Here is a 24,139-nt window from a genome sequence, read left to right on the forward strand (position 1 = left end):
GAACAAAAATGAGCTGCATGGTGAGTTGCCACAAAGAAGCCTTTAGTGCACCAATGCCACAAAGAAGCCCGGTGATGTATGTCAAGGTGTTGTCAGGCATATTTTAACTGACTTTTTCAATGATTGAATACAGGGCTGCATTAAAGTGATTGTAAGGCTTCAGCTTTTTTCTTTTTTTTTTTTAATAACAAATATGTCATACTTGCCTCCAATGTGCAGCTCGTTTTGCACAGAGTGGCCCCGATCCTTGACTTCTGGGGTCCCTCGGCGGCTCTCACGGCTCCTCCTCTTATCAGATAACTCCTTAGGAGAAGCGCTCTCCCGGGGGGTTACCTTGAGGGCGTGCTCCCGAGTTCAGCATTTGCGTCCATAGACACGAATGTCGGAATCAGCCCCGCCCCCTGGCGCTCTCTAAATTGGATTCGTTGATAGCAACGGGAGTCAATGGCTGCACCATGATATGGGGGGCGGGGCCGAGTCCAGTATTCGTGTCTATGGACGCAAATGCTGGACTAGGGAGCATGCCCACAAGGTAACCTCCCAGCAGAGCGCGTCTCCTAGGGGGTTATCTGATAAGGGGAGGAGCCGCGAGGGCCCCCAGAAATCGAGGATCGGGGCCACTCTGTGATAAACGAGCTGCACAGTGGAGGTAAGTATGACATGTTTGTTATTTAAAAAAAAAAAAAAGATGAAGCCTTACAATCACTTTAAGGATCCTGCGAAAAATGCAGTGTCCTTGTTATTCCTGTAAGAGGAACTGAAAACAAAAGCAATGTTATCTTCCATCTGTAAACTACTAATCCCCCCACCCCCCCACCCCATGTAAATTAGACGGAGAGAGAAAAATGTCCAGTTTGGGTGACAACCATGGTTCCCTTCATTGATACAGTGGAATGAGTAAGTGTCGTCACCATAGGACAGGAAGCGTGTTATTAGAATTACCAGGTAAAAAGGAAGAAAAAAAAGCTTGAAAAAAAGAGGACTAATGTGGTCACAATAGCTACACTAATAAGCTACAATATATACATTTTTTAGGTTTAGGTACACTTTAATATACTTAAAAGGTCCTCCTGTTCTTCAGATATGTCATCTTCTGTCATGTTAAGCACTTATGTGTACAAACATTGCTTCTCATTGGGGATTTCCACCCTGTATCAAATGCCCTTCAAACAAAGAAGACTCGCCCAACTAGATGGCATTCCTGAGGGATATCAGTGCCTCTCGGCTGAGTGCAGAATATAATGTAAAAATAGACCAACACACTCAAATCTAGGCATACCTAGTTAGGACCTTTCTCAAACTCAGGCAAAAAGTTTTAGTCATGACCCTTAAAGGGCCTAGAAACATTAAAACGTATTTATTGACATTTAGAAAGGCGTAAACATCATAACCCAGCCAATCTGGAAAGGCTGCCCAGAGGCCGGCCATTAACCAGACACCAGAAGCGTTGACCCCAAACAATAAAGAGATTCCTCCACTCACAGCATGTGTGTCACGGGTGAAAATTGTACACTTTGGGGTTGATTTACTAAAGGGAAAAAGACTGTGCACTTTGCAAAGTGCAGTTGCCCTCTGGAAGTGCAGTTGCTCCAGAGCTTAGTAAATGAGCAGAAGCTCTGCTGACTTCCATCATCCAATCATGTGCAAGCAAAAATGCAGTTTTTTTTATTTTCCTTGCACAGGATTGGGTACTCTTTGCAAAGTCAAGCCTTACCTCATTTACTAAGCTCTGGAGCAATTGCACTTGCAGAGGGCAACTGCACTCTGCAAAGTGCACAGTCTATTTGCCTTTAGTAAATCAACCCCATTGTTTCAGGTACAGAGGGCCTGTCACTGACAAATGTTTTCACATCAAAATCAATGGATCATGACAACTCTGCCTACCTGTCAAAGCCCATAGATGAGAAATTAGCCCTTATAGTTCCTTAACCACTTGCCTACTGGGGCAATTTTTAAATTTTATTTGTTAATGTACATGTTAAAATCAGCATTTTTTGCTAGAAATTACTGTAACCCCCTCAAAAAGTATACATTTTCTGAAAGCTGAGACACTGGAGAATAAAATGGTGTTAGTTGTAATTTTTTTTTTGTTTTTTACGTTGCACAATATTTGCGCAGTTATTTATCAAACACAATGTTTCTGTAAAATATACACTAAATTCATTTTAGTGTAAACGAACACAATATTATATATGTAAAAGACTAGGTTGTGTCAAGTAAATAGATACCAAACATGTCAAGTCTTAACCATTTCAGTCCCGGAAGATATGGCTGCTCAATGACTAGGCCATTTTTTTGCGATTCCTCACTGCATTGCTTTAACTGACAATGGCGCGGTCGTGCGACACTGTATCCAAACAAAATTGACATCCTTTTTTTCCCACAAACAGAGCTTTCTTTTGGTGGTATTTGATCATGTCTGCGCTATAAACAAGAGTGACAATTTTGAAAAAAACACAATATTTTGTACTTTTTGCTATAATAAATATCTCCAATTTTTTTTTTTTTTTAAAAAAAGCTAATTTCTTCCTCACTTTAGGCTGATATGTATTCTTCTGCCTATTTGTGGCAATAAAAATTGCAAAAAGCTTATATTGATTGGTTTGCGCAAAAGTTATAGCGTCTACAAAATAGGGGATAGATTTATGGCGTTTTTATTATTATTATTTATTATTATTATTTTTATAATAATTTATATTTTTATTATAATTGTGGACACATCGAACACATTTTTGACACATTTTTGAAACCATTGACAATTATACAGCGATCAGTGCTATAAAAATGCACTGATTACTGTGTAAATGTCACTGGCAGGGAAGTAGTTAACACTGTGTGTTCTAACCGTGGGGGGAAGGGACTGACTATAGGAGATGACAGATCGTGGTTCCCAGCTATTAGGAACTCACGATCTGCCTCTCCTCACAGAACAGGGATTTGTGTGTTTACACACACTTCCCTGTTCTGCCTCTCGTGCCTGCGATCGCGCACTTGAGCATGGGCAACACTTAAAGGAGCCGACGTACAGCTAGGACGGTTAGCAGGAACGTGCCGACCTGCCGCAGTATAATGATGGCTGCTGGCCGGCAAGTGGTTAAAGCAGAACTATAGGCAAAACTTTTTTTTTCATTTTGGATAGCGTAAAGGATGCCAGTTTTTGTTTTTGCCATCTGTTTTCCATAGCAGAGATTTCCCTTCACTTCCTGTCCCACACCCAAACAGGAAGTGAGAGGAAACCCCTGCAAATTAAGGGAATTCCTTGGGGATCCCCAGGTCACCAGAAAAAAGTTTTGCCTTTAGTTGTACTTTAAAACAGTGCATGCCTGTGGAATCGCAAAACATGGTATCCAAAATTTTCCATAGGCAACACTTTAAAAGCAGATTACCAACTTAGAGTTAATCGTGAACTATGGCCCCAGAATTATCACTCCTACACCAAGATTCATGACAGTACCTCACATGTGCGGCACAATTGATGTTTACAGTGGGGACGGAAAGTATTCAGACCCCCTTAAATTTTTCACTCTTTGTTACATTGCAGCCATTTGTTAAAATCATTTAAATTCATTTTTTTCCCCATTAATGTACACACAGCACCCCATATTGACAGAAAAACACAGAATTGTTGACATTTTTGCAGTGTTATTAATCACTTGACAACTGGGCATTTAAACCCCCCTCCTGCACAGACCAATTTTCAGCTTTCAGTGCTCTCACACTTTGAATGACAATTACTCACTCATGTAATACTGTACCCAAATTAATTTGTTGTCCATTTTTTCATACAAATAGAGCTTTCTTTTGGTGGTATTTGATCACCTCTGGGTTTTTTATTTTTTGCGCTATAAATGAAAAAAGACCGAAAATTTTGAAAAAAAACGAATTTTTCTTAGTTTCTGTGATGAAATTTTGCAAATTATTAATTTTTCTTCATAAGTTTTGGCCACAATTTATACTGCTACATATCTTTGGTAAGAATAACCCATTAGTGGATATTATTTGGTCTTTGTGAAAGTTATAGGGGTTGATTTACTAAAGGCCAATAGACTGTGCACCTTGCAAAGTGCAATTGCACTCTGCAAGGGCAGTTGCTCCAGAGCTTAGTAAATGAGGTAAAGCTTCACTTTGCAAAGAGTAGCCGATCACATGCAAGGAAAATAAAAAAAACTACATTTTTGCTTGCACATGATTGGTTGATGAAAGTCAGCAGAGCTTCTGCTCATTTACTAAGCTCTGGAGCAACTGCTCTTACAGTGTGCAACTGCACTTTGCAAAGTGCACAGTCATTTTGCCTTTAGTAAATCAACCCCATAAAGTCTACAAGCTGTGGTGCAAATCATAAAAAATTGATCACACCTGATGTACTGACGGCCTATCCCATTTCTTGCAACCCGAACAAGTCAGGAAAGTACAAATACCCCCCAATGACCCCTTTTTTGAAAGTAGACATTCCAAGGTATTCAGTAAGATGCATGGTGAGCTTTTTGATGTTGTCATTTTTTCCCACAATTCTTTGCAAAAAGAAGATTTTTTTTTTCTACAAAATTGTCATTGTAATAGGTTATTTCTCTCACATGGCATGTGTATACCACAAATGACACCCCAAAATACATTCTGATACTCCTGAGTATTACAATACCACATGTGTGGGACTTTTTCACAGCCTGGCCACATAGAGAGGCCAAACATGCAGGGAGTACCTTCAGGTGTTCTAGGAGCATAAATTACACATCTAACTTGTTGACTACCTATTACACTTTTGAAGGCCCTGGAGCACCAGGACAATGACACATGACACTGACATGGCACTGATGACAGATGGCACTGATACGTGGCACTGATGACAGATGGCACTAATATGTGGCACTGATGACACATGGCACTGATGACAGATGGCACTGATGACAGATGGCACTAATACGTGGCACTGATGACACGTGGCACTAATGACAGATGGCACTAATACGTAGCACTGATGACAGATGGCACTAATACGTGGCATTGATGACAGATGACTCTAATACGTGGCACTGATTACACGTGACACTGATGACAGGTGGCACTAATACGTGGCATTGATGACAGATGACACTAATACGTGGCACTGATGACACGTGACACTGATGACAGATGGCACTGATACGTGGCACTGATATGTGGCACTGATGACAGATGGCACTGATATGTGGCACTGATGACAGATGGCACTGATATGTGGCACTGATGATAGATGGCACTGATCTGTGGCACTGATGATAGATGGCACTTATACATGGCACTGGGGACAGATGGCAGTGGGGACAGATGGCAGTGGGGACAGATGACAGTGGGGACAGATGGCACTGACATGTACTGTGTTCACTTTTTTTTCAGTTTTTCTTTTTTTTTCTGACACTCACGCTGCAGCCGTTTGCTCTCCCTCCTCACATGCTGTCTCTGTGTGAGGAGGGAGAGCCGGCGATGAGAGATGATCTCATATGTTCATCTCTCATTGGAAGCTCCGATCGCGCTGTAAACGGCCGCTGTGATTGGCCATTTACAGCGATCTGTGACTGGCTGTGTCCAAGAGACACGGCCAGCACAGAATTTCCCAGATGCGCGCCCGCGGGAGCGCGCATCGCGGAAGTAAACAGGAGGACGTCCAGGGACACCCTCCCAGCAATTGGCGTCCGCGCTGTAGCCGTCTTTCGGCTATAGCGCGGGCGCGAAGTGGTTAAAAAAGAAAAACCACATGGTCCTAAATATTCAGACCCTTTGCTGTGACACTCATATATTTAACTCAGGTGGTGTCCATTTCTTCTGATCATCCTTGAGATGGTTCTACACCTTCATTTGAGTCCAGCTGTGTTTGATTATACTGATTGGACTTGATTAGGAAAGCCACACACTTGTCTATATAAGACCCTACAGCTCACAGCGCATGTAAGAGCAAATGAGAATCATGAGGTCAAAGGAACTGCCTGAAGAGCTCAGAGACAGAATTGTGGCAAGGCACAGATCTGCCCAAGGTTACAAAAAAAATTCTGCTGCACTTAAGGTTCCTAAGAACACAGTGGCCTCCATAATCCTTAAATGGAAGACGTTTGGGATGACCAGAACCCTTCCTAGAGCTGGCCATCTGACCAAACTGAGCTATCGAGGGAGAAGAGCCTTGGTGAGAGAGGTAAAGAAGAACCCAAAGATCACTGTGGCTGAGCTCCAGAGATGCAGTCGGGAGATAGGAGAGAGTTGTAGAAAGTCAACGTCAACCATCACTGCAGCCCTGCACCAGTCGGGGCTTTATGGCAGAGTGGCCCGACGGAAGCCTCTCCTCAGTGCAAAACACCTGAAGGACTCCAAGATGGTGAGAAATAAGATTCTCTGGTCTGATGAGACCAAGATAGAACTTTTTGGCCTTAATTCTAAGCGGTATGTGTGAAGAAAACCAGGCACTGCTCATCACCTGTCCAATACAGTCCCAACAGTGAAGCATGGTGGTGGCAGCATCATGCTGTGGGGGTGTTTTTGAGCTGCAGGGACAGGACGACTGGTTGCAGTCGAGGGAAAGATGAATGCGGCCAAGTACAGGGATATCCTGGATGAAAACCTTCTCCAGAGTGCTCAGGACCTCAGACTGGGCCGAAGGTTTACCTTCCAACAAGACAGTGACCCTAAGCACACAGCTAAAATAACGAAGGAGTGGCTTCAACAACTCCGTGACTGTTCTTGAATGGCCCAGCCAGAGCCCTAACTTAAACCCAATTGAGCATCTCTGGAGAGACCTAAAAAAGGCTGCCCACCGACATTTACCATCCAACCTGACAGAACTGGAGAGGATCTGCAAGGAGGAATGGCAGAGGATCCCCAAATCCAGGTGTGAAAAACTTGTTGCATCTTTCCCAAAAAGACTCATGGCTGTATTAGATCAAAAGGGTGCTTCTACTAAATACTGAGCAAAGGGTCTGAATACTTAGGACCATGTGATATTTCAGTTTTTCTTTTTTAATAAATCTGCAAAAATGTCAACAATTGTGTTTTTCTGTCAATATGGAGTGCTGTGTGTACATTAATGAGGAAATGAACTTAAATGATTTTAGCAAATGGCTGCAATATAACAAAGAGTGAAAAATTTAAGGGGGGTCTGAATACTTTTCGTCCCCACTGTACATATGCTCACTTGCCCTACACTGAGATTTTTATATGGAATGTGTGGGTGATGGGGGTGATTTAAAATAATAAATTATTTTTATTTATTTTATAAAATTCTTTTTTTTACATTTGTAATGCAGAGACCACTTTTATCTGAAAGAGGACTGTCCGCCGTTGAAGAGGATACCAGGGTTATGGCAGCTATCTGCTGCCATAACATCGTTATTCCACTTCAAACAGCTGTCGTATAATGACCGCGGGCGGTTCGCAAGTAGTTAAAAGATTGTTGTTTTTTTTTTTGTAGAGACCTACATTTTTTCAATCTATGTTCTTTTTTTATTTATTTACCAAACACTTTCACCCTTCTCTTGCTCAGGCCAATTGTCATGTTTTAGCATTGTCATGCTTTGAATGACAATTAGTTATGCAACACTGTACTCAAATTAAACATTTTTGAGACAGATAGAGCTTTCTTTTGGTGGTATTTAATCACCACTGGGTTTTTCATTTTTTTGCTAAATAAACGGAAAAGACTGAAAAATGTAAAAAAATAGTTTTTCTTCCTTTTGGGTTAAAACGTTTTTTGCAAAATTCTTCATAAATTTAGGCCAAAGTGTATTCTGCTACATTTCTTTGGTAAGAATAACCCAAATCAGTGTATATTATTTAGTCTGTTCTGTAGGAAAGTTATAGAGTCTACAAGCTATGGTATATATTTCTACTCCAATCCTACAGGATTTATATAGCACCAACAGTTTGCGCAGCGCTTTACAATGTGAGGGCAGACAGTACAGTTACAATACAGTTCAATACAGGAGGAATCAGAGGGTCCTGCTCGTTAGAGCTTACAATCTAAAAGGGAGGATCAAGTGATACAACAGGTAATAACTGTGGGGAATGAACTGATTGAGAAGAAAATAAAAGTACAGTTGTGAGGTGGAGGCGGGATAGGCTTCTCTAATCAATTCTCAAGGATCACCTAAAAGTGGATAGAGTTGGAGATAGCAGGACAGATTGAGGTAGGGAATTCCAAAAGATGGGAGAGGCTCGAGAGAAGTTCTGGAGGTGAGCATGGGAGGAGGTGAAAAGGGAACTAGAGAGCGGAAGGTCTTGGGAGGAACGAAGAAAACGATTTAGCTGGTATTTTGAGACTAGGTTGGTGATGTAGTTGGGGGCTGAGTTGTGGATGGCTTTATAAGTTGTTAGTATTTTGAATTTTATTGGGTGAGTGGCAGCCAATGGAGGGATTAGTAGAGAGGTAGACACTGATCTGTTTGTATGTTTGTAAATATTAGAAAATGGATCAGTCCTGATGTACTCACTGCTTATCATTTCTTGAGGCCCTAAAATGCCAGGACAGTACAAATACCACCCAAATGACCCCCTTTTTTTATAAAGTAGACCATTCAAGGTATTTAGTAAGAGGAATGGTGAGTTTTTGTTGTATTTTTAGTTGTATTTTTTTTGTTACAATTTTTTGGAAAGTTAAGAAATTAAATAGAAAGAATGTTTTTGTATATATATATATTTTTTTTTTACATAGATCACCAGTGCAGTACAGCATCACCATATGACTGGTGTGTTGGCGATCAGGGGCAGTGACTGGTGACAGTATGTTAAAAAAAAAAAAAAAAGTTTTTTTTTTTTTTTTTTTTACATACTGTGACCAGAGCAGCACAGTGCTACCATAGTGGGGTGATCAGAATTTTTTTAAACACTATGATTGCTTACAACAGTGATGATCAATGTTCTAAATAATATTTTTTATGAATGGCATCCATTCATTCATTGTGTACTATTGTGAAGCTGTGATTGGCCACAGCTATCAAATGGTACAGATGCACTGTGATTGGCCCTGTCTATACCGTGTGATAACTGTGACCAATCACAGAGATCAACACAATAGTATACAATAGATGACATGAATGAAAGCCATCCAATGTGTGCAATTGCCATGTTTTCTGCTGTGATTGGTCACAGCGATCACATGGTACCTGCAGTGAGTCGGTACAATGATCTGTTATCCGGTGAACACAGCGGGTGACAGATCTCGCTGCAGAGCGGCCCATGGGGCACGCATGAGGCACGTCCCGGGGAGGATGTCATATGCCGATCCAGAAATGAGCAGCCATTTGAAAAGCAGGACCCCTGTATCTGTATCTCTGAAACTAGTGAAAGGACACTTCTGCCATTAACCGGGCCATTTTTTGCTATACGCCATTATGCTAATTTAACTGGCACTTGTGTGGTCATGCAACGCGGTACCCAAATTAAATTTGTAACATTTTTTTTTTCACACAAATAGGGATTTCTTTTGGTGGTGGTTGATCACCACTGGGTTATTTTATGTTTTATTATATAAATAAAAAGAGACCCAAACTTACAAAAAAAATGTATATATTTTTTTTTACTTTAATGGCCCACCTGGCCCACTGGATTCCTCCTGGCAGTGTATGTGTCATGTGTTGGTGTATAGACTGCAGTGTGTGTGTCATGTGTTGGTGTATACACTGCAGTGTGTGTGTGTCATGTGTTGGTGTATACCATGCAGTGTGTGTGTCATGTGTTGGTGTATACACTGCAGTGTGTGTGTGTGCCATGTGTTGGTGTATACACTGCAGTGTGTGTGTCATGTGTTGGTGTATACACTGCAGTGTGTGTGACATGTGTTGGTGTATACACTGCAGTGTGTGTGTGTCATGTGTTTGTGTACACACTGCAGTGTGTGTGTCATGTGTTGGTGTGTACACTGCAGTGTGCGTGTCATGTGTTGGTGTATACACTGCAGTGTGTGTGTGTCATGTGTTGGTGTATACACTGCAGTGTGTGTGTCATGTGTTGGTGTATACACTGCAGTGTGTGTGACATGTGTTGGTGTATACACTGCAGTGTGTGTGTCATGTGTTGGTGTGTACACTGCAGTGTGCGTGTCATGTGTTGGTGTATACACTGCAGTGTGTGTGTCATGTGTTGGTGTATACACAGCATTGTGTGTGCCATGTGCTGGTGTATACACTGCAGTGCAGTGTGTGTCATGTGTTGGTGTATACGCTGCAGTGTGTGTGTGTGTGTGTGTCATGTGTTGGTGTATACACTGCAGTGTGTGTCATGTGTTGGAGTATACACTGCAGTGTGTGTGTGTGTGTGTGTGTGTGTCATGTGTTGGTGTATACACTTCAGTGTGTGTGTGTCATGTATTGGTGTATACACTGCATTGCATGTGTCATGTGTTGGTGTATACACTGCAGTGTGTGCCATGTGTTGGTGTATAAACTGCAGTGTGTGCCATGTGTTGGTGTATACACTGCTGTGTGTGTGTGTCATGTGTTGGTGTATACACTGCATTGCATGTGTCATGTGTTGGTGTATACACTGCAGTAAGCATTACAGCCTTACAATGACTGCTCTTTCTCTCTGCACTAAGTCAAAATGAGGCTTGGAAGAGAGGAGCTGCTGCACAGTCTGCAGAAGAATGAGATGGGTGGGGGTTGGTGCTGGGCAGGCCAGGACAAGTGTGGGTTTACTGAAAGCTAGGCTTGATTTCTCACACAGAGGCCAACAACCTTTTCAGGAAGTGACTGAGAGCTGCCAAATTCAGTTCAGCAGGCAAACCGTTGTCGGTGAAGAACAGGAAGCAGCCGATTGTCTGGCTTAGATTAGACTTTCTAATCAGCTAGCCTGAAAACGAATAATATCAAAGTTAAACATATTTAACATACTAATCATGGGTATTGTTATTTTGACTGGAATTCTACTTTTAAGTTACAAAAATAAATATTAACAACTTTATCAGTACCCATCAATGCAGCCCATCAGTGGGGCATATCTTGGAAGCCTATCGGTGCTGCCCCATTAGTGCAGCCTCATCAGCGCCCAGTAGTGCAGCCTCATAAGTGCCCATCAGTGTAGCCTCATCAGTGCCCATTATTGCAGCCTATCAGTGCCCATCAGTGTAGCCTTATTAGTGCCCATCAACACAGCCTCATCAGTGCCCATCAACACAGCCTCATCAGTGCCCATCAATGCAGCCTCATCAGTGCCCATCAAATCAGCCTATCAGTGTTCATCAGTGCCCATTAATGCAGCCTCATCAGTGCCCATCAAAGTAGCCTATCACTGTGCATCAGTGATAAGGCCTTATAGGCTGAAACGCGTCAACTGACTTAATCTGCGTTTGTTCACTGTGGCTATTCAATAAAATGAAGAAATTTTAAGAGCAACAAACGGCGTGCGGATTATTTTTTCTACACTGTTCATCAGTGCCCATCAATCCAGCCTCATCAGTGCCCATCAATGCAGCCTCATAAGTGCCCATCAGCATAGCCTATCAGTGCCCATCAATGCAGCCTCATGGGAGCCGATTCTTCTCCCAGCGATGGGCCAGGAAGCTGAGGGAAAGGGAGAGGAGAGGAAGAGGAGAGCTGGCTGGATCACACAGAGAGGGGAACTCTGCTGTCAAACAAAGCCCCGCCTCCTGGACTGGCTCCTATGATATACATTACACTATTTCAACTTCCCAGCATTGGACAGTGTGATGTCTATTATAGGAGCCGGTCCACAAGGCGGGACTTTGTTTGACAGCGGATTTCCCCTCTCTGCGTGATCCGACTCCCCACTTCCTCTCCTCTCCCTTCCCCACAGTTTTCTGGCTGATCGCTGGGAGGAGAATCATCTGCCATTCAACACCGCCTGCCGACAGCACCCGGCCCTCTTTGATGCAGCTCCACCACACTTACCCTTAGTTCATTTCCACTCACCAAATACGAGCAGGCAAGTAGAAATTTTGAGGACTGCTCTACTAAACCTACTTGTAAATGATTTGTCGTGTAGAAATACAATTTATACCAAAAACAGTGATTGATCTGGTTAGTGATTTTGGACTGGTATTATTTTAAACACAACTTTGTGTGTGTGTGTGTGTGTGTGTATTCAAATGATCTTTAACATTATTCCAGTCTTAGTCTGTGTAAGGTTCAATACTGAGTAGGCCCACCCTTTGCAGCTATAACAGCTGCAACTCTTCTGTGAAGGCTGTCCACAAGGTTTGAGAGTGTCGATGGGAATGTTCGACCAATCTTCCAGAAGCACATTTGTGAGGTCAGGCACTGATGTTGGACGAGAAGGCCTGGCTACGCTCTAATGCATCCCAAAGGTGTTCTATTGGGTTCAAGTTCGGTCAAGTTCCTCCACCCCAAACTCGCTCATCCATGTCTTTATGGACCTTGCTTTCTGCACTGGTGCACAGTCATGTTGGAACAGGAAGGGGCCATCCCCAAACTGTTCCCACAAAGTTGGGAGCATGAAATTGTCCAAAATGTTTTGGTATGCTGATGCTTAAGAGTCCCCTTTACTGGAACTAAGGGGTCAATCCCAACCCCTGAAAAACAACCCCACACTATAATCCCCCCCCCCCACCACCAAATGATTTGGACCAGTGCACAAAGCAAGGTCCATAAAGACATGGATGAGCAAGTTTGGGGTGGAGGAACTTGACTGGCCTACACAGAGTCCTGACCTCAACCTGAAGAACACTTTTGGGATGAATTAGAATGGAGGCTGCGAGCCAGGCCTTTTCATCCACATCAGTACCTGACCTCGCAAATGGGCTTCAGGAAGAATGGTCAAAGGTCCCCATAGACACACTCCTAAACCTTGTGGACAGCCTTCCCAGAAGAGTTGAAGCTGTTAGGGTAGGTGTCCCAAAACTTTTGACATAGTGTGTGTATGTGTATGTATGTATGTGTGAGTGTGTGTATGAGTGTGTGTGTGCGCGTGTGTATGTGTGTGTGTGTGTGTATATATATATATATATATATATATATATATATATATATGTATGTATATATATGTATGTATATATATATATATATATATATGTATGTATATGTATATATATATGTATGTATATGTATATATATATGTATGTATATGTATATATATATGTATGTATATGTATATATATATGTATGTATATGTATATATATATATGTATGTATATGTATATATATATATGTATGTATATGTATATATATATGTATGTATGTATATGTATATATATATATATGTATATATATATATATATATATATATATATATATATATATATATATATATATATATATATACACACAGTATCTCACAAAATAAGTACACCCATCACATTTTTGTAAATAATTTTTTTTCAAATAACAGTTTTATAAGTTTTCTCAGCAGGTAAAACATAGAACATGGACAGAACACAGTAAGTTCCAGGCAATGCTAGAACAGGAATATAGCCAGTACAGACATTGTAGCAGTAATTGGTGCAGGATCATTGCTTAAATCATACTATGAACTGTTAGAAAATAATTGAAATTTGCCATATGCTATGTGATAGCCTAGGGAGTGTGTGAGAAAACATAAAAGAAAAGAGAGAAGGGATAAAGAGAGTTGAATTAGTAAGATAAAAAAGAGAAGATGGGAAAGAAAGGTAGTAGCTCAACCATCGGCTCAGGGCGGGTCCTCCCGGAGGTGCCACTTCTCCCAGACCTTATCGTTAATTTCCAAACTATCCTGTAATCTAGCTGTCATTTTTCCATTAGCTCCACATCTTTTATTCTGGCGTACAGATCTTCTTGGGAGGGTGGGGAGCGCCGTTTCCAGTTGAGGGCAACCAGATAATGGTGACACGCCCAATAGGAAAAATGTTGGCGTCATGGGGACCTGTACCCCAAAGAGGCAGGACAACGAGCACTGGGTCCCCGTGCAGAAGCATATTATCATGGGGCAACTCCAGTAAATGTGGTAGAGGGTATCTTTTTCCCCCTGGCAGCGCCAGCACCGATCAGAGCTAGAGGGGTAGATAATGTAGAGTACGTCAGGTACCAAAAGTAAAGAATTTTATAAGCATTCTCTTTGTAGAGCGTACAGAAGAAGCTTTTAGCCGCCTGAGACCAGATCGTCTACCACGTAATCTCATGGATTTCTTCTCCCAATAGCTTTTCCCAGTGGAGCATGGAGGCACATTTTTTCGTTGCCCAGGGTGAAGACATCTGGTGAGTGAGACCAGCAGGCATCTTGGTGTTGCAGAGGAAAGAGGTTAACGGTGACTTTTCTGAGCTGAGCTCATATGCTCGGGACATTTTGTGCCAGAGCGATCTGAGTTGAGACATAGATCCCAAAAGGCTACCAGGGTCCACCTCAGCATTTGCACTCCAGAGTAAACTATTTGGGGGTATAGGCGTGAGCCATATCTTTTCAATATCTGTCTATTTATTATAGGATCATTGGGGGAACCAGGAGGTCAAGGCGTGCAATTGATTTGCTTGATAATATTTTAACAGGTCAGGAAACGCTAGCCCCCCATTGGGGCGGGACGCCATCAAGACCGAGCGGGATATCCTGTGCGTCCTGTAGTTCCAGACAAAGCGTATGAAATCTGCTTGAAGCTTTCTTAGTTGTATATAATGGACAGGGATAGGCAGTGTCTGGAATAGATACAGGAGTTTAGGGAGAATGGTCATCTTCACAGAGGCCACTCTCCCCAGAAGGGAAATGTAGTGGGTCTTCCATTTTTGCATTTGATCTCTTATGGAGCGAAACAGTGGCGGGAAGTTCGCTTGGTATAAGGTAGCAAAGGTCGAGGTTATATGAACCCCTAGATTTTTCAGGGCTGAGGTCTTCCAATTATAGGGGAAGCACTGTTGCAGGCGGTGCACTTCGGCTCCCGAGACGTTAATTGGGAGCGCCTCCGATTTGGTTGCATTTATTTTATAACCTAAGAGGGACCTATAGCTGTCAAGTTCAGCATGCAAGTTGGGTAGGGAGATCCTAGGTTTGGTCAGGGTGAGTATGACAAACAGCAAACAGTGCTAGTTTAAACTCCTTCCCTCTGACTGGACTGGACTACCCCGAATGTCTGGGTTTCTGCGGATGGATGCCGCCAGGGGTTCAACGCATAGTGCAAACAAAAGAGGTGAGAATGGGCACCCCTGGCGGGTCCCATTTGCAAACGGGAAAGAGGGAGACAGAGCAAAAGGAGTTTTCACTTGAGATGTAGGGTTGGTGTAGAGTTGTAGAATAGCCCGCAGAAAGGGTCCCCGGAATCCCATGTGGCAAACAGGAAAGGCCATCCAAGGCGGTCGAAGGCCTTTTCCGCATCCAGATCAAGGACTAGCGACTCCAGGCTGTCCCTGTTTGCCACATCTATTGCCACATCAACTCTTCTCGTGTTGTCCCCTGCCTGACAGAGAGGGGCAAAGCCCACCCGATCTTTGTGTGTTAAAGAGGGTAATATCGTGTTCAGGCGCATTGAGAGGAGTTTGGTAAAAACTTTCGGGTCAGAGTTTAAGAGTTCTATAGGCCAATAGCTAGCACATAAAAAGGGGTCCTTGTAAGGTTTCGGTATCAAAGTGAGGAATGATCTTTACATGTCTGAGGGAATGGGAGTTTGCTGAAGGAAGCGTTAAAGAGTTTACACATATTTGGCAGGAGTAGGGGAAGAAAGGATTTATAACACTCATAGGGGAGACCGTCTGGACCACGGGATTTACGCGTAGGTAGAGTTTTGATGGTTGACGTGAGTTCCTCTTCCGTAATGGGTGCATTGAGGAAAAGGAGGTCCGAGGCCTGAACCTGGGAGATTCCACTACGTTCTAGATAGTGGTTCATGCAGTCAGTTAGTTTGGGGGGAAGGGAGTCATGAGGGATCTCAGGGTTGTTGTATAGAGCGGTGTAGAATTCTTCAAAGGAGTGGGCAATGTCCTGGGGATGAGATAGTAGGCAGCCCATTCTGTTTTTAATCTTATGTGGGGTAGTTGTGTGAGAGCGTTCAGCCAATTTCCGAGCTAATGGAGAGTGGGCTTTGTTACCCTTATCATAGTACAGTTGTTTTAGTCTAGTTAGGGCCTTTTCTACTTGGCCTAGTGCCAGGTCTTTAAGAGTCATACGGAGACAGATGATTTTTTTGAGTAGGGGTAGGGATGGGAAGGTTTGTAGTTGAAGTTCTAGGGCCCTAAGTTCCCTCTCAGCTTGTGATTTGGTGGCCCTCGCATTTTTTTTCATAGCTGAAGCGAGCGCAATGCAGCAACCCCGGAGAACTGCTTTATGGGCTTCCCAATAAGTGGAAGAGGATATATTAGGGATGTTGTTCTCGGTGAAGTAGAGTTTCAGTGTGGATTCTAGTTCTGTTTTGGAGGGGAGGTGTTGTAAGAGGAAGGTGTTCAGCTGCCAATGACATGGCTTGTGATTGGGGGCACCTAATTCCAGTGTAAGCAGGATAGGGGCTTGGTCCGACCAGGAGATCGGGAGAATCTGTGCGGCGTGGGTAATGCGCAGCGTGGCATTATTAATAAAGAGTTAGTCAATATGTGAATGCATATGGTGGGGGGGTGGAATAAAACGTATACTGCCGATCCGGGGGTGGAGAACCGACAGCAGTCAAATAGGGCATAGCACATAGTGATGTGACGAAAGAGTTTTGAGTCTTTAGAGGCTCGAGTTTGCGATTCCCTAGGGTTCACCTCGTGGAGGTCAAGCACCGAGGAGTGGGATAGGTTAAAGTCCCCATCTACTATTCAGAATTCGTTGGGTGTTCGAAAGAGGCGTGCAAACACTTTAGTTACATTCGGGGCATAGAGGGTGAAAAAAGTGACTGTCTGCGCTTGCCCTTGTCCGCACAGGATAATATAGTGTTCTCGCGGGTCAATGAAAAACTCAGAACATGTAAACAGGGTTCCACGTTTAAAAAGAATAGCTACACCGGCCCGTTTGCGTGGGTTAAACACCTGATAGACCTGAGGGTAGTGTCTGGAAGCGAACGCGAAAGAGTACACCTTATTAAAGTGGGTCTCCTGAATCAGGATGATATCTGCCCCCGACTGCCTGAACTCCCTAAGCGCCAGATGTGTTTTCCTGTTGGAGTTTAGGCCATGGACATTTAATGACATAACCTTAGCCATGGTGATGGATATATCCAAATATAAAAGCACTTATCTGGTCCAGCTGGTGGAATGCCACCGGAGGCCAGGAGTGTGCCATCTGCAGGAGAGGATCTGGATGGTTGCTAGGAGCATAGGGTGAGCTAGTAGAGGAGAAACAGAGAGAAAAACTGAGACAGGGAGAAAAGAAAGAGATAGATCAATACTACATACTGTAGGCAAAGAAAACATTGTTAATAAGCTCTGTACAGCCCGTGATATACAAGGCTAACTAAGTTCCTATATGTCCTCCCAGTCAGGAGTAGGAAACAGGCCAGGGGGACACAGAGAACCGCAGTAATAGTTATCAAAAGTCAACAATAAAATGTCAAAGGAACTCTAGGAGGTAAACCAAGGGGGATCTAGTGATCGGAAGGGTAACCACTCTCAAATCTTTATCGATATACGCCCATTAAACTAAACGGGCAAAACAGGGGCCTAAGGGGGCTGTGTGTAAGGTTATAGGGTGTGCCAGGAATGTCAACCAGGAGGAAGTTTGGACCATAGGCAGGTGTGCCAGGTGGGGAGGCCCTGCTTTAGTCAGCCATTTTTTGGTTTGGCAGCTTTGCGGGGGGGGGGGGGCCGGACCTCAGGAGCGTTTAGCTGGGGGGACCTTCTGCCATACTGTGGGCAGGGACAGTGGGGTGGCCACCAGGTCCCATTCCTTGAGTTGGGGGACAGGAATCCCCAGACCTGAAAGCTTCTAGGTCTTCCGGATAGCGTAGCACGGCAGATTGTCCTTGTCTTGTTGTGAGGCTGAATCCCCAGCGGTAGACGATGCCTTCTTCCTGCAGCGAGTGAAGAAGGGGTTGGAGGAGCCTGCGCTTTTGCAGGGTAATCCAAGAGAGGTCCGGGTATAGCTGTACCGGTGTGTTGTCAAAGACTACTTTGCTGATAGATCAGGCCTTACACATGATATCTTCTTTCAGGGGGTAAGAGTGAACTCTGCAAATTACACCATGGGGTTTGGAGGCAGGACCTTTAGGGCACAGGGCACGGTGACCTCTGTCAGGAGACTAGTAGACCAGACTGTGTGGACTGCACAGAGATAACCCAAAACACATGTTAGGCCCCTTTCACACGGGACGGATCCGTGTTGATCCGCCCTGTGTTTATCCGCTGCTCAGCGGGGATCGCTCCGTTTTCCCCAGCTGAGCAGGCAGATGACAGGGCGGGACCCGCACACTGTGCAGGGACCGCCCTGTCAGATCTCCGCTCTTCCCTATGGGGGATCGGAGGAACACGGACCGTCTGTCCGTGTTCATCCGATCCGCTCTGCAGACGGATAGAAAAATAGGATTTTCTTCCGTCCGCAGAATCGGACGAGAGCGGAGCCGGACAACATCGGGTGTTAGCGGATGTACATCCGCTGACACCCGCTATCCCATAGGGATGCATGTATGTCCGTATTTCATCCGAAAACGGATGGATGAAATACGGACATACTGTCTGCATGTGTGAAAGGGGCCTAAGTGAATAGTGATATTTATTAAAATAGGTGATAATTAGAAAATACAAACAGTAAACAACCAACCCAACAAACCCACTACAAACAACAATATCTACAGCAAGGGGCAATACCGGAATCACAGATGTCAGCCAGGCCAGGGTCATACACAGCAGGTCAGAAAGAACAAGGGATATACCAGAGACATAAACGTTTAGCCAAGCCAAGGTCATACACAGGAAGATCAGTAAATGAGGGACAGGGAACCAACAGGACAGACAGGGGATGGATCGGGCTGAAGGGTACAGGAACACTGAAGGGATCGGGTCAGGATAAGCTCGGGCACAAGGTCAGATGCAGGTTCAGGATCAGGATCGGGTAACAGGCGAACAAGGTCAGGGCTCAAGGAGAGAGATACCAAGGCAAGCATATGAGGGCTTGCCGGGTATTTATAGGACTGACTGTGATTGACTTCAAGTCACACCTGAGCGCAGGGAGTGTTGTCTGCTCCATACTGCCAGGATCCATCCGCTGGTGGACGTCAGTACTGCGGCCAAAAGATGAAATGACACCAGCAAGGAAATATTCTCCTGAGAGTTCAACACTGCCAGGAGACACCTGCTGGTGGACCCCAGTACTGCATGCCAAACGATATATCTTGCCAGCGGACAGATCCTTTCCTGACAACCTCTATCCATTTCAATGTGTTTGTCCGGGGGTTCTCCTAGAAGGTAATTGAATAGGGTTTGCAGGGTGATTTGCAGGTCTTCTGGGCCCTCCGTTTCAGGCAGGCCCCTGACTCGGATATTGTTCCTGTGCCCCCAGTTGTCCAGGTCCTCAACATGGCGCTGCATGTCTCTCAGCAGTATGCGATGGTCTGCTCCTTGTAGTTGAGTGCGATGTACTGCCAATTTAGTTTCTAGCAGGGGTGTTGAAATTAATCGTAGCATCGATGCATCGCGATTCGACCACCCACGATGCGGCATCGATGCTACGACTTGCATAAAGCGATTATATGATGACTTCACAAGCGCCGCTATATGCCCGATGAACTGAAAGCGCCTCTTTTCCCGCCCCCCATGAATAGCAAGCAGCCGAAGGGACCGTGGGCGTTAGCCGAGCCTCTTTTCCTGCACCCACGATGAATAGAAAGCAGCCGAAGGAGCCGTGGGCGTTAGCCGTGCCTCTTTTCCTGCCCCCCCCGATGAATAGAAAGCAGCTGAAGGAGCCGCGGGCTTTAGCCACGCCTCTTTTCCCACCCCCCCGCTGACGGCATCCCCAGCGTCAACATGCGAGACACGTGGAACGAGTGTCTGTCCCCATGACAGACACTCATCATGAGCTGACCCCGCAGAGCCTTCCTCCTTGGCTCCCCTCACACTGTGTGCAGTGTGCACACAAAGGCTGCCTCCGTCCTCCTTACAACAGGCTGCTGTGGGAGACCCGAGATGCCAGACAGCCGCGGTTGTCCTCCAGTCCCCCTCACAGGCTGCTGGAGAGTCATCATCATCATCAGGTACTTGGGGGATGCACATTGCACACTGGCAGCATTTGATGAGGCACAGTAGCAGCAACAGATGGGCACACTGCCAGCAATAGATGGGCACATTGCCAGCAACAGATGGACACACTGCAAGCAATAGATGGGCACATTAGCAATTGATGGGTACAGTAGCTGCGTTTGATGGCACAGTGGCGGCATTTGATGGGTACAGTAGCTGCATTTGATGGCACAGTGGTGGCAATTTATGGGCACAGTGGCGGCGTTTGATGGACACACTGTCAGCAATTGCACAGTGGTTGCATTTGGCACAGTGGTTGCGTTTGGCACAGTGGTTGCGTTTGATGGGCACAGTAGCTGCAATTGAGTTTGTTTTTTTTTTTCAGTTTGTTGCCGCCCCCCCCAAAAAATTTTGAGCACCAGCCGCCACTGACTACTAGCAATAATATAACATATTATATATTGTATATCTGATGCACCATTATGTGGACTAATTTGCCAGATTATGAAAACTTTAAAGTGACCAATGAGCATGACCATGCCATTTCAACATTAATTATGGTTTATGTATGTCTTATTGTCTTAGTGATTGATTCACATCACAGCTTCATTGATTTGAAACTGATACTTTTTTTGGTATGATTTTTGGTTTTGCTCATCACTGCTCCACACATGCAGCCATGCATTGCATGTGTGGGGCAGTAGTGAGCAAAACCACAAATCATACAAAAAAATAAGGTATCAATGAAGTTGTGATGTGAATCAATCACTAAGACAATAAGACATACATAAACCATAATTTATGAAATGGCATACATTGTCGTTTAGGGGACATTATGGGGACATTGTCCGTAGTCTCTGTCCATCTCTTGTATCATGTCCGCAGTCTCTGTCCATCTCTTGTATCATGTCCGCAGTCTCTCCATCTCTTGTATCATGTCCGCAGTCTCTGTCCATCTCTTGTAGTATTTTGGGGTCAGTCTGGAGCTCTTCTTTAAGTTGTCTGCTGTGTTTACACTTTGCTACCTGCAGAGAGTTTTTTTTTTTTTTTTAAAGAACAGATAGAATAAAAAAAAGGAGTTCTTCTGACTGCTTTAATTTTTTGGATGAAAACCGTGCGCAGTAATCGTGATGCATCGCGGAATCGAATCGAATCGTGGACATGATAATCGGAATCGAATCCTGAGTCCAGTGAAGATGCGCACCCCTAGTTTCTAGTATTTCCTACTCTGCCATCTCCACTCTGTCTGTTAAGTGTTTGAAATTAGCATGCAGTGTTTGAATCTCTGCACGACAACTGGATTTAACAACCTTAATAAGTTGTTTAAAGTCCTCTTTGGTCAGTATGGCTTGGAGATATGATTGCCAGGAGGGGTGCATCTGGTGGTGGGGGTCCACTGCCGCCTGTGGAAGTAAGGAGCAAGGAGGAGAGGATGGCAATTGTGGTCGCCGGGTAGAGGTGGTCTGGGCCTGCATTTTAGGCCTCATTTGGGAGTCTCATGGGTCACTCCATGCCATGGTCTGGGACGGAGGAGGGCCGCATCACTGGGTCCCCTGTATGAGTGGGGACCAGAAAGCTGACAGCCTGGGCATAGGTAGCAGTGAAGTTAGCACCCCTCCCAGAGACGCCGGGGCACCTGGAGCGGGATTGTTTTTGGGGGAGGCAGGAGCAGAGGAGTGGACATGACATGGTGTGAGTCTTCCCTAGGGCTCTGCCTGTGAGAGCCCAGAGTCCTGCGTGTGCATGGGGCCTGGTAGGGGTGGGAAGTCCTCTGAAGGAGAATGAAAGCTGGGACCCCCTACGGTCAGGTCGGGGACTTATGCTGTGCTCAGCAGCCGCGGGAAGATGTCTGTACACTGTGTGTACGAGGCGGGGGTTAGGCCCAGTGCCGTGGGCTGTGTCCCATGTGATGCCGCCGCCTGGGAAGCAGGGTGCTGGGGGTGACTCACTGTGTCCATCGGGGATGGTTGCATCCTGGGCGCCATCCACGCAGACTCGGGTGTGCTCCGCAGAGGGGTCAGAGCTTGAAAAGCATGCTGTGGTGGAGACCGCATGGAGGAGGTGGAGGCAGCCGGCGCCACCTTGTCCGTTCCGCCGGGCGGCATAGGAAGTGGCGAAAAGTAGCCCCGAAAGGTCGTGGAAGACCCGGGAGGAGGTTAGGATGATCCCTGTGCTTTGGAAAAGCGGGTTCTCCTCGATTCACCCATGTTCAGGTGCAGAAAGTCCACTTAAAAGGCCATGGAGCTGTGGGCTATGAGAGAGCTAGGAGCTCAAGCGTTCATGCAGGTTCGCCTCCTTTTGTAAATATTTTATATCTTTTCATGTGACAACACTGAAGAAATTACACTTTGCTACAATGTAAAATAGTGAGTGTACAGCTTGTATAACAGTGTAAATTTGCTGTCCTCTCAAAATAACTCAACACACAGCCATTAATGTCTGAACCGCTGGCAACAAAAGTGAGTACACCACTACGTGAAAATGTCCAAATTGGGCCCAATTAGCCATCTTCCCTCCCTGGTATCATGTGACTCATTAGTGTTACAAGGTGTGAATGAGCAGCAGGTGTGTTAAATTTGGTGTTATCGCTCTCACTCTCTCATACTGGTCACTGGAAGTTCAACATAGCACCTCATGGCAAAGAACTCTCTGAGGATCTGAAAAAAAGAATTGTTGCTGCACATAAAGATGGCCTAGGCTATTAGAAGATCGCCAAGATCCTGAAACTGAGCTACAGCACAGTTTCCAAGACCATACAGTGGTTTAACAGGATAGGTTCCACTCAGAACAGGCCTCGCCATGGTTGACCAATGATGTTGAGCACACATGCTCAGCATCATATCCAGAAGTTGTCTTTTTCTAAATAGACATATGAGTGCTGCCAGCATTGCTGAAGAGGTTGAAGGGGTGGAAGTCAGCCTATCAGTGCTCAGACCATACACCGCACACTGCATCAAATTGGTCTGCATAGCTGTCATCCCAGAAGGAAGCTTTTTCTAAAGATGATGCACAAAAAAGCCCGCAAACAGTTTGCTGAAGACAAGCAGATTAAGGACATGGATTACTGGAACCATGTCCAGTGGTCTGATGAGACCAAGATAAACTTATTTGGTTCAGATGGTGTCAAGCATGTGTGGTGGCAACTAGGTGAGGAGTACAAAGACAAGTGTGTTTTGCCTACAGTCAAGCATGGTGGTGGAAGCATCATGGTCTGGGGCTGCATGCTGGGGAGCTACAGTTCATTGAGGGAACCATGAATGCCAACATGTACTGTGACATACTGAAGCAGAGCATGTTCAGCTCCCTTCAGAGACTGGGACACAGGGCAGTATTCCAACATGATAACGACCCCAAACACTGCCTTGCTAAAGAAGCTGAGGGTAAAGGTGATGGACTGGCCAAGCATGTCTCCAGACCTAAACCCTATTGAGCATCTATGGGGCATCCTCAAATGGAAGGGGGAAGTCTCTAACATCCACCAGCTCCGTGATGTCGTCATGGAGGAGTGGAAGAGGACTCCAGTGGCAACCTGTGAAGCTCTGGTGAACTCCATGTCCAAGAGGGTTAAGGCAGTGCTGGAAAATAATGGTGGCCACACAAAATAATGACACTTTGGGCCCAATTTGGACATTTTCACTTGATGTACTCACTTTTGAGCAGTTTAGACATTAATGGCTGTGTGTTGAGTTATTTTGAGGGGACAGCAAATTTACACTGTACACTCACTACTTTACATTTTAGCAAAGTGTCATTTCTTCAGTGTTGTCACATGAAAAGATATAATAAAATATTTACAAAAATGTGAGGGGTTGGGCCCAATTTGGACATTTTCACTTGATGTACTCACTTTTGAGCAGTTTGAAAATGTCGAAATTGGGCACAATAAGCCATTTTCCCTCCTCAGTGTCATATGACTGATTAGTGTTACAAGGTCTCAGGTATGTATGGGGAGCAGGTGTGTTAAATTTGGTGTTATTGGTCTCACTTTCTCATACTGGTCACTGGAAGTTCAACATGGCACCTCATAGCAAAGAACTCTCTGAGAATCTGAAAAAAAGAATTGTTGCTCTACATAAAGATGCCTAGGCTATAAAAAGATTGCCAAG

At 44.7% G+C, this 24,139-nt stretch overlaps 1 protein-coding gene across 4 annotated transcripts in view; it reads left to right on the plus strand.

Annotated features, from left to right (window-relative positions):
• The window catches only part of PKP2 (plakophilin 2), a 177,227-nt gene that overhangs the window by 67,602 nt on the left and 85,486 nt on the right, over positions 1–24,139 (plus strand). The window lies entirely within an intron of this gene.

This window comes from Aquarana catesbeiana, linkage group LG03 (assembly GCF_042186555.1).
Source record: "Aquarana catesbeiana isolate 2022-GZ linkage group LG03, ASM4218655v1, whole genome shotgun sequence".
NCBI classification, from domain to species: domain Eukaryota; kingdom Metazoa; phylum Chordata; class Amphibia; order Anura; family Ranidae; genus Aquarana; species Aquarana catesbeiana.